Source organism: Bombus pascuorum, chromosome 2, assembly GCF_905332965.1.
Source record: "Bombus pascuorum chromosome 2, iyBomPasc1.1, whole genome shotgun sequence".
In the NCBI taxonomy this organism is placed as follows: Eukaryota; Metazoa; Arthropoda; class Insecta; order Hymenoptera; family Apidae; genus Bombus; species Bombus pascuorum.
The window spans coordinates 332,871-344,760 of NC_083489.1; the positions used below are offsets into that span (position 1 = coordinate 332,871).

Here is an 11,890-nt window from a genome sequence, read left to right on the forward strand (position 1 = left end):
ATTCGTCACAGCGATTGTCCGCGAATTACTGAACAACGGGGCGACCGTAAACAACGGACGACGATGTCCAATTATTTCGTTTCGTTCGAGAGGGAATTGCAGGCACGATCCGGATCTTCGAGAGCCACTCGTAGTTATTTCGATCGCGCCGATAGATACGCTTGGCCGCTGCACGATTAAACGCGCATAACCCGAGAGCTGCCGTCCCAACGACGCGTCGATTATCGCGTAATTTCCGAACGAATATACCGAATCCGAGATCTCTTCGCGTACGTATCGACGAATTCTCAGCGCGTTGTGTCTCCGTGTCTCAGTCGCTTCGAATCTTGCGGCTACGCGCAACGCTCAACATCGAAATAACGGTAGCTTAAACGGTGTAAGAGTGGCAGATTTTTCTAGGAATATTCGCCGCTTGCAACGGCTCCTCGAGGTTTAGCTCGTTAAGAAGCAAGCTACGCTACGTCTCGTCCGTAATTTCCTTTGTGTGGATGAAACTCTCGGTTGAAAAATTAAAAGTGTCTCGATAAAGGTAAGACGACGTCGGTGGGAAAAGTCGTGGATAAGGCAGGCGGGAGCGTTATCGCATCGACCGAAAGGCCATTTTACTTAACACCTTCGGACGGAGGTAGCCTCGAAGGTTTAGGCCACCGCCGCAATTTATTCTCACTAGCGTTCGCAAAGAAACCGTGCCGGAGAAAAGAGGATTGCCTTCTCTAGAGTAGAGTAACGGAACAAAATGCTGGAAACGATAAATAAAGGGAGATTCGCGAGCCGGTTCGGTGTCGGGCCGCGTCGCGCATCGACGCGGAAGTGTACTCGTGGATGCTTATTCCGCGATGGAAAATCCGATATCGTATTTCGACGAGCGACAGGAAGCCCGTTCGCGAAACTATTAATTCTAGGATTCTCCACTACTCTGTTCCTTCCATTTCTCCCGGCTATTTACGAGGGGGTACGTTTCGTTCCAACGTTAACCATTTTAAGCATCGTTACAAAGGAAAGCGGCGAGATCCGCGTAAACATTCATTTTTATAACGAACAACGATGCTCGCGCGAGAGTGCTCTTAATTTGCTTCGCCGCTTTTCTTTCTTTTCTCAAACCAGGTCGTCTCTTCGCGAACGATCGTTCGATCCGTTTTTACCGCTCGAATCGATAGATACCTCTAAGGATATTCTCGCCGAGTCGATCGATTCTCTATCTACGTCCGAGTAGGCTGAAAATAAAATATCTCTACAAAATATGTACGTTTCTTTTTTTTTTTTTCTTTTTCGATCTCGTTTCGTATCGCGATCCAATTAATACGCGAAGAGCGAGAGAGAGCGAGAGAGAGAGAAAAGGAGGAAAAGAAAAGTTAATCCAAAGACGCGACTCGACCGACGTCTTTAGTTGCACGAGTGTTTGCTGAAAACACTCGAGTGGAGGATCGACTCGTGGATGGCGGATGAAAAATAATTTGCATATGCATATTGCGGATTCAACGAGCCGTCTGCCGGCTCCCTGTGCCGCCCCCACGCCACGTCGAGCCTACGCCAGCCTGACGCAGAGCGCTTTCCAAGCCACAGCCACACATATTCGCCTGTCTTTTCGCATCTTCGTTCGGGTCTCCGAGAGCGAAGCGGTTCTTTGAACAGTCCAGCTATCTCAAAGCTTGCCGTCAAATTACTCGAGCCGGCCGTATGAAAATCGCTACGCTCGAACCTTGTCTAAATTGCAAAGCAGTCCGATGGACGCAGCTCGAGCCGAAATCTTCTCAAAGAAACTCGCGTCTCGACAGGAGAGGCGCAGTTTCACCGCTTCTTTTATTAACGACGCTGAGATTCTCGCATCCCGTCGCCCCTTCCCTTCGAACGCGAACCTTCTTTTTCCATCGAAGCGTCTTTGTCGATAATTTTGTTTCCGCGTTGCACGAGAAGATAGAAAATCGTAACCTACTTTGCTTTAAATCGCCGATATATTCGTGGAATACGAATTACTGAAAATTCAGCGAACCTAATAATAGTCTATTTTCGAGGGGAAGAGAGAGATCGGTCAAAGGCTTCTTCTCCGTTTCGTCGCCACCGAGCAAATATATCCAGGTAGCGATAAAAAGTGAAATCGCGCGTCGAGTTGTACGGATCCACTGTTTTTAAGCAGAAACGTATACGTACGTAACTGGAATGCGCGGTCGACTTTCGACCTTATCAAGCTCCCCTAACGAGGAAAGTGTCCGGCGTGTAAATCATTCGCTATAACGAGCTTGTATGGCGCGCTAATAGCGTATGAAACACCGAGACATCGACTTGCCGAAAAACGAAACGATAAATTCGTAATAAGCACAATGGCTCGCTGCTGAATATTCGTACCGACGTTGGGTTTCCCGTGGCCGCTACTACCACTTTCATATTTATTGGCCATTACACCTCCATTAGGGGTTGCTAATTCCCGCTAATTATTTCCTAACCGTAACCGGAAACAATCTGGTCTAACATTTAGATCGCGAAGGGGAAAAATTTGCGTCGTTATTCCACGACGCAAGGGAAAGACCGATTGTTCTTGAGGTAGAGCTTCTTTCGTTTTGGTTTTGCGCGATTCTTTGGATATCGTGTCACCTCGCGGAGAACGCTGGTGACACGTCGGCTCGTAAAGTAAGATCGTTTCGCGGCCGATGGACGGTCGTGGTTGGCGAGTAAAGAAACATAGTTGCGAAATCGATCGGCTTTCCATAATTTCCCGGTCAACCGCGTAATTTCCGGGAAGAATCGAGGCTAACGAGAGCATCGTCGCTTATCGCCAACGGTACGCGCCAGCCACCTTTTTCCACAGCCTCTCTCCTACCTCTATCGATGAAGTTTGGGACACGCTTTTGCTTCTCCATGAATATGTAGTACAGTGTGCGGAAACTGGTGCCGATCGGGCCTCGGTGCGTAACATCCAGCGTACCTAACGTTTCCTTTTAAACGAGTATTACGAGCAAACGATCAAAGTTTTATACAATTTGTTAATTTACCAAACACACAGATACCTTCTATTACACGCGATATCGAATTCTCGATGAAGGATTCGTAACGGAGATAAGCCGTACGCAAATCGAAAGTAACGTTCTTATTACGAGTAATACGATTCGCTCGATCGCCAATCGAAGCGTTCGAGCGTCGGTAAACAGAATTTTACGTCGAGTTAACGAAATTGTGGCCGGCTATCGTTAAACGGACGCGAGTCGATTTTCCGACGAGGTAAATCCGCTTTGTCGCTGAAGCATCCGAACTTGATTTCCGGGCAATCTTATTTTCGAATTGGCGGGGGATCGGTCGATGATAAAGCGCAAACAAAACTCTCGACCGCTTTGTCGGAGTAATTAAAGTGAAGCACGTTCGCGCGGCTACACGTGCATGCGTATATCGACGAATCGATTCTCGCGGCATTCTTCTGGGCCAGAGGCAAAGAGGAACGGGACCGCCGCTTCCCACCGCCTCCGCCGTCGCCTCCGTCAGGACTCCGGCGAAACTTTAAGCTCTACTTATACCGTCAATCACCCAATCAAGCGGCAGGATTTCCAAGTTAAATCCTACTTAAATTTTAAGTAAGAGGGTTCAACGACGGCTTGCCTCGCGCTAGAGAGAATATGCGCGCGAATTTTGAACGCCGAGCCGATAATCGCACTACGAAAATGCCATTCTTCTTCCATCGGTATCCCCTTCGAACGCTCAGACCTCTTGGTTCTCCTTCCTCCTCTATCGATCCATCGACCATCCCATCGGAACCGCCAATGCCATTTAAACGTACCCATAGCTAAATAAGCAAATTCGACCGCCACTTTTACGAACTTTACTCGCATTCGTCGGATAAGTGTATTCGCGTTTACATTGTTCCGCGAACATTCGTATCTATGACGTTTCGAACGTAATCAGCGATATGAGATATATCGCGGCAATTGAGATGGTATAGCACAGTATAATATAGATAAGTATAGCAAGTGTTTGCGAGCGAGTGAATTTAATGGCAGCGTTAAACGGCCGGGTAAATCGACAAACTTTGAATTTTGTCCAGTCCCTGTAGAATATCATTGAGAACCGGGTATATAATTGGCTAGCCGTCGGCGGGAAGAGGGGGCGTGAAATAACGGCAACCGTGTTAAATCAAGCTGAAGGTGAGATCGCCGATCTCGGGGCAAAAGTCTCAGTCGGAATTCCGAGATAGCGAATCGGCTTCGAGAAACGCGTTTCCAGCGGCATCTTCGCGTCGAAACAGATCGCGCGTAAACGTTCTAACCCGACGGGTATTCGATTTTCGCGTCTAACGAGTCTAATTTCAGAAAGGACGAAAGCCGAATTCATGTATCACGATGGCCAGATCGTTCGATCGTTCATATAAATGCACACTTTGTCGGACAAAGTTTTCGGTTTCACTATCTTTTTATAGTTGTTCGACTATTATTATATCTTATTCGCGAACGATCCACGGTCGTCGGAACGAAATATAGAACGACGAATAAACGTTCCTACATATTATACCATTTAACCATCGGCGCTGCCTCTGTCAAAATCTTATGGTATTTTATGGTATATCGGCTGCGAAACGTACGCCGGTTTATCGCGCGACGATAGTTGGTCGAACGGCGAGCTAGTTTACGAGAGAAACGTTGTAGTCAGAGTGCCGAGAAAGCTGGCGCAGATTATGCGCGTAAAGGATGGACTTTGAGGCAAAAGGCAAGAAACAGCCGCGAGAATGAACGGTATTTTGTTGTGCAAATGAGAACTTAACTCGACCCGTTGACTTTTTCTGCTTATCCAGCCTTTAAAGCGCCGCGTCGTTCAGCAGCGGACCGTGCTCTTTCCAGCTTACATTTTCGACCGAGATAAAGGTTCTGCTTTCCATTAAGCGTAGTACATTAAGCGGAAATTACAATTATTATTTCGACTCGATCGATTTTAACTATACGAGATAACTATCGCGATTATGCGTCGAATTATTCGCTGACTGGCTGATCATCCGATCGACGCGAATGCACGACAAACATCCCTAACGTTCTCCAGCCGTTGCAATTTCTACCACTGGCATCCGCGTTCCTCCGAGTCTCGTTTGCCCTTTACGCGAGAGGCTCGATATATCCGAGCGTACAATGTCGATACACCGGCGCGCATCGATAACGATGCCGGATAATGGAGAGAAAAGATCGTTCGTCGCGTTATCTAGTTCACACAGGCTAGACGATCCGTACGGCTTGGAATGTAATAACAGGCAACGCCGTACACTCGATATTTATCGCGGTAAAAGCCACCACGGGAATCGATAATGACGAACGTTCCGCATTCTCTGTGCGCACCAACGCCAACTCTTTTTGCCGCAGAGAGAAGAGAACTCACATCGGGCTTCCGTCTCGTTTCCTTTTGCCGTTTTCATCTCGACGCCAGATCTGTACTTCGTTACGATATCGAGCGAATTACGTGGACCAGCGGTACCGTTCCCTACCGTGGGTTTCCATTGCGCGGAAATCTTTGCCAGCACCTACTATTACCGTTGTTTCCAAACACCGTGCATTTACTTTACTCGACACCCTTGCGATAACTCGTTCTCCGAACATCCTCCAAACACCTGACCTATTCGAATCTCCGTTTCGCTGCTCTTTGGATAGTCTCGATGTCTTGCCGTTTGGCAAATGATTTTCCTTCGAAACGACGCAAGCGATACGCGCGCTTAACGAACGCCGCGAGATAAATAACGTTGTTGCACCGTTCCACGAATACCACCACCTTTCTCCTCTATAGCATTCGACGAAAGTTAAAGTTTCTTAACGAATCTTATTCTCCAAAATCGTGCTATAGACTTATCAAACGTTAACGTTCGGCGAATGGACACCGATTAGATCTCGAAATAACTTGCATAAACGTTCGAGAAAATCTGTCGTCGAATTAAAGCCTTCGCTGAGCGAAACAGTCGCGAAGCAAATAACGGCGACCAAGCGGAGGAACACCGAAAAACAGCGGAGAAAGTAGGAAAAAGAAATTAGCGGACACGTCGCGGCAAATGAGTATTCGTAGCGAAGTTCCGCGCGTGTAAGAAGGAAAAAGAAAAAATGGTCGTTACAGCGGGCACGCGTTGAAAGAGATCCGCACGCGTGCGACAATGAACGTGCATGACCGCCAGTGTGAGTTTCGAGTCGAGCGAGCAACGACAATGAAGCACATCCGCAAACGAAAAAGATTCGACTCGTTCGTTGGCGTTCGTTGGCGTTCGTTGGCGTTCGTTGCGGCGGAAACGAGCATGGACGATCCTTCCTAAAGAATCGCAATAGCGGGCTACGTTTGATTTCATTAATCATAAGCATCGAGAGATATCCGATAGGAGGAAATGAAAAGCGTTCTGTCACGGTCTACGTCGCATCCTGCGCCAAGTGCTAAATATACGATGTGCTCATGCTGTACACCGGCCTCTCCGAACATACGGTTCACAATGCATCAAATTGCATCTGCCTTTGTACAATCGTCACGCGCGTTGCATCTCGCTTCGATTGTTCGATACCGGAAACAAACTGCGTTACCGTCACCTGCTGCCACCGCTGCCGCGCCACGCTGCTGCCCCTTCCGGCCAATTTTCGGACCTTTTTTACGCATCACCTGATTACCCTGCACGCAAATTGCCAAGCAGCCAGCGTCGCTTCGCTTCGAACGCGATAGACGCACCCACTAAGTTGTCAGGCCGAAACGCTCCAAGCTATGTACAATCGCTGTCACGAAATCGACTCGACGTCACAAGTCGGCAGGTTTACACCAACACCGATTCACCGTACGATCCGTAACAGATTTCTCCTTCTTTAAATTCGATATTCAAACATGGCGATATATAACAAAGTATCGTTATTTACTTACGTATATATATATATTTGTACCGATTGTACGTCGTATCCTACGGAATGAACTCGCTACACCCCGAAATCCCAGATCCTCCGCGCACTCGACAACGTTGTTTGCTCGCGCTTTGAAAACTACCAAACGACTATTTGCGAAAATAAAGTTTACTATGGAACGAGAGTTTGCGACAAACAACGTAGGTACGCCAACCTATACACGAGCGCCAGTGTATGGCAACGAGCGGGAAACGAACCACATGTCCAGACAGTCGATTTCTCGCTCGACGATGTGAAAATATTCTCGCGGTAGGCGATACAACGAGAGCAACGAACGGCATCGTACAAAGAATAAGCAGGAATTCTTACCTCGTTCGAAAATCGAAAGCTGGTACGCGTTTCTTGTCGAGGCAATCTCGGCGTACGTCGCGACAAGGGCGTAATTTGTATACGCCTTATACAAATTAGTGCGTTCACGCGCGAAAGAAACTAACGCTTAGGGCAGGTCGACGCGAGGAACGCGTAGTAAAAGTACACGACACAGATATTCGGACGGAACGACGGGGCGTGATTTTTCTCCGCGACTCGAACGAAATATCACGTTTAGCCCTTCGGATTAACGCGTGGCGGACGACTGCAGATTGCAGGTGGCGTTAAAAGATTCCGCGCGAAAACAGCGACATCTCGGACGGCTGTGACGATTCCACGGACAAAAGTATTGTAAATTACATAATAACATCGGCAACCGAGTATCTCGTATTTTCGTGGATACCGTTTCACCCGACTACTATAGCTGTTTAAATTTATCGTTTGGCTGGAATAATTAATCAGTGCTTAATTTAAATTTATGAAATAATACGTTTCGTTAGAGGCGAAACTCGAGGTCGCGTCAAATATTTATTTTCGCTCTTTCCATAAATTTACGAACGAATGCGACGCGAAACAACGTTCTTTTAGCAATTATTTACGCGTACTTTCTAGACAGAAAATCAAGAACGTGACCGTTTTCCAATTCGCTGTACCGTTGTTTAACGTAACGTTCAAAAACCGTGCTATATTCGCGCCATCAACGCGGTCGTCTTGTTTAATCGCGACAAACTCTTTCCTAACGAATGTCACGCTTAACGTTTTGCGATATTTTTGCCAGCGATATTCCGGTAACGGATATCGCGGTATCGCGTTACAAAACCGATGCGCGCGATACATTCTTTACCGCGCGTAATCGACGAAACGTTTTAACGCAGGTAGAACGCATCGTAAAAATATATGAGCCGATAAACGGGCAACGGTGTTTACGTTAAGCGAAAGTTTATATGGGATGAAATCGGCAACGAGCTATTTCGTCGCGCGAGACTCGCAGCGTCGGAAAACGACGAAAAGAAAAGTAAACAAGCGGAAAACGAATTCGTATTTAGAATCGTTGTGTCCGAAAAGTGAGAAGTCGGGGAAGAAAGCGGTCGAGGACTCTTTTCGGCTTTAATAACAAGTCCCCTTGTTGTCGTTGTCGTTTGTTCGTTCGTTCTTATCTCTTCCGTAGCCACCTCCCTTTTTTAACTTTCGAGACGCCGAAACTTCGTAGACGTCGAACGGATACGTTTAAAAGGCACGCAAATAGACTTGGACGGTTTATCCGATTCTCAATTATCGGCGTTCATCGATGGAGGAGAACGACCAGAGAGAAAGAAGAAAATACGTTCTCCGCCGATATCCTTCTTTTCGTTTCAACCAACGAGAAGGCTTTTCGCCCAGCACCGACTCGAACCAGGCTCCCCGAACGATTTTTCCCGATAGACCGAGTTCGGTCGACGACTCGAAGGAAGAAGGAATAACGGGCCGACACGCAGCACGTACTCCACGAAGGTGGAAAGTTCCGTGCGTGAACGGAATTAAAAATAGCGATCCTAAAGTCGGTATCATATCGAGTAGAGAAGGGTAATGGAAGAGGGTCGATAGAAAGACGAGTTTCACCCGTTCACGGTAACCGACCCTCAAGATTCGATGCGGAGCTTCTCTTTTTCTCGTTTAATCGTTCGATACGATCCACCGCGCCGATGTACCATGCCCATAATTTTGATTAAACCGCGCTTCTCGATTCGTACTAATCCGAGGGAAAATTTTCCAGTTGGACGAAAAGTCGTGTCGTTCGCGAGTCTATCTATCTGTCATTATCGAAGAGAATTCTCCCTTTTCCCTCCCCGCCCCCCACCCGCCCACCCTCTCCAACCAAGGTTCGACCAAGAAATTTCCCAAAAAAAAAAAAAAAAAAAAAAAAAAAAAAAAAAAAAAAAAAAAACACGCAGTTTCTTGTTTACGAAACAATCTGTATCGTAAGAAGAAAAAAAAAACCATCGGAGAGAAGCAAACTAGGAAGAATTACAGAAACATCGACGAATCACAGACTAAATGACGTAATAGACAAGGACTTGTCGTACGAAGCGACGTTAAACTTCCCAATCTCCGTCTAATTTCCATAAACCAGACGCGATAAGATCCCGTCGTCTCGCGACGAACCTCGGATCGGCATCGCGCTCGGCTGGTAGTCGCCAAGCACGATCGCTCTATTCGATCCGAATCTTATTGTTAGCGAAGGATAGCGGGTGTCGTAATGGAACAGATCGGCCGTTGAAAACGTAGAACGAGGGGTCGGAGGGGCAACTTCGCTGTTACAGCTAGAGTTAATAACCGATATATCTTGGACCGAACCGGAACCGGATTCGCACTCGTATCCGACGAAACGCCAGTATATACGTGTACATCGAACCACTTACCATCGAAATCGTCACGATTCCGTCCCCTCGTGGCTGCATCGAATCACCATCGATATCCGTTATAGTCCCGAAGCTGTACGTAGTATACCGTAGAGTATCCTCACGACTGGTAGGCAAATCACAGCAACCGAGAACGCTTACGTATTCGATCCTTGGTCTCACGTACGACACTCGTTTTATCGTCATGTAGCAAGTAATCGTCACATGAGCGCGATCCTCGGCCACACGGAGCCAATGATCGAGATCGAGCTTGTACGATGGGCGATATCGCGCGTATCCGACGACATTCGACGATGTCACGGCTACCGATTGGAAAACGCACGCGTGTTACCGCGTACGAATCGAACGAAGCGAACGTTCGCCGATCGCGAGCACAAGCTTTACAGGGGGGGAAAAAAAGTCTCGCGAGGGACAACGGAGATCCCGAGCTCAACGTCCGCGTAGCGACTGGCGCCCGACACCTCCACCCTTCCGACAACACCCCAACCACCGAGCGCACGCGACAGACAAAGAGCGACTAAGCAGCGCGAGCGGAGCGATTGAGAAAGCTGCCACGAGAGGCGCTACCAGCGGGACGAGGCAAAGGGTGGGGATTGGCTGGCTGGTTGGCAGGAGAGCTACCCTACGCTGACTAGGCCGTGGGAGATAGAGAGGGGCAGTCAACGGAGAGAAACCGCTAGTCTCGCCCCTACTTTCCCTCCGACTGCTTCTCACCCTCGCGCTTCTTCCTTCGCTCTTTCACCCGCCCTCGCCCTCCAGCCGCTTCGTGCGCCGTTTCGCTCTTTCCTACGTGCTACCTATCTTACCTTTTCGCAATTTTCCTTATTGGCATAAGTAAATCGATAAGAATTAAATTTTACACGAGCCAGATGGTTGACACTGTCGTTACGCGATTAGCGTCGTATCGATTTAACGAAACGCGTTTTCTCGTCCTTTTTTCTGTTTTCTCGCCTCCTGTTTCTCTTTTCGCTCGTTTCTTCTATCGCGTTTAATTGTTTTTATCGATGACAGACTGCACGCAGTCCCGCGAATGGATAATGGTAACGTAATTGGCTATCACAAAGTCAATATCGTGTTCGTTTAACGAAATTCCGCATCCCTGCTTCCTGCACCTCTCTCTCTCTCTCTCTCTCTCCTTCTCTCTTTCTCCTCCTCCCCTTCTCTATCTACCTCTGTCTCTCTCTCTCACGTTCTATTTACCACTTGCAACGTTACAGTTGAATTTATTTTGCAGGCAAAAAGAAACGGCGAAAAATGAAACTTTGCGCGATCCGACTAATTAGTAAGTCGATACTATCGATGTCGCTGATATAACAAAGTTTCGTTTGTCGCGAAAACGCGATGCACACGTCCCTGTCTTTTCTCTCTACGTAGTTCTTCCTTGTTCCGTATAGTGACCAGCGTCTTCGCAAAGCGAGAGTGCGGCTGCGCGCGGTCCTAGATTTCGTCTCGCCTCCTGATTTTTCGTAATAAAAACGTTTGTCTTGGCGAGCGACTCGGCTCGCGTATCTTTCGGCGTGGCGCGCATTACGCGTCGCACATGCTCCTTTATTCCTCGTCGCTCGCGTAGACGCTCTTGATTTACACATTGGGAATGCAAGGTTCGTCCGAGCGCTTTACAGCGAATCGGAACGGAAAGTAGGCCAACGGATCGTCGATCTTTCGCATCTTTCGCATCTTTCGTAACGTCTGTGGTCGTTTGTGATCATCGGTGGAAATTAAAACGATAGGGTGGTCGATGCACGACATTACCGCGTTTCGATCGAAAACGCTCGAGTTTCGAGGGCTAACGAAAGTTTCGAGACAAACGCTCCCAGCGGCGAACATCCTCCGTACGAGAGGGAAAAGTCTCTTATCGGAAGAAAGGAACGCTAGCGATCCTGGTGACTGGCGGACGTCAAAGGCATACCTCCGTGATACGAATGCGCGTTTCAATAATACCGTTTTAAGGGAATAGTCCGCGAGAGACGAAAACTCGATCCGACGGAAATATAGAAACTGGTTTAACGACACTCACGGCAGAATGCCCGACGATATGTTACAGAGAACACCGTTTCGGAACTCTTAATCGAGACGAGAATGAAACATAAATTTATCCCGTTTTCAAAGAGCGAACAACTTCATCGCGATAAACTTCATTAAGGGCGCCTAAGAAGATTTTAATGGAAACTTGTATCTGCAGGATGAGAGCCCGCTAAGATTTCTCGCTACAAGGAAACGTACCACGTGGCGAACGGTACGGACGATATTTCAACCCTGTTCGCCCCGGCCTCGGTTCAATCTCTGTTCTCCCTGACC

At 47.8% G+C, this 11,890-nt stretch overlaps 1 protein-coding gene across 4 annotated transcripts in view; it reads right to left on the bottom strand.

The window, feature by feature from the left end:
• Positions 1-10,258, bottom strand: part of LOC132916184 (leucine-rich repeat-containing protein 24-like) — a 143,330-nt gene extending 133,072 nt beyond the window's left edge. For all 4 annotated transcript variants that reach the window (XM_060975962.1, XM_060975961.1, XM_060975960.1 and 1 more), the window contains exon 1: positions 9,593-10,258. The gene's annotated coding sequence lies outside the window, so the exon portion shown is untranslated. The remainder of the gene's footprint in view (positions 1-9,592) is intronic.
• Between the last annotated feature and the right edge of the window lie 1,632 nt (positions 10,259-11,890).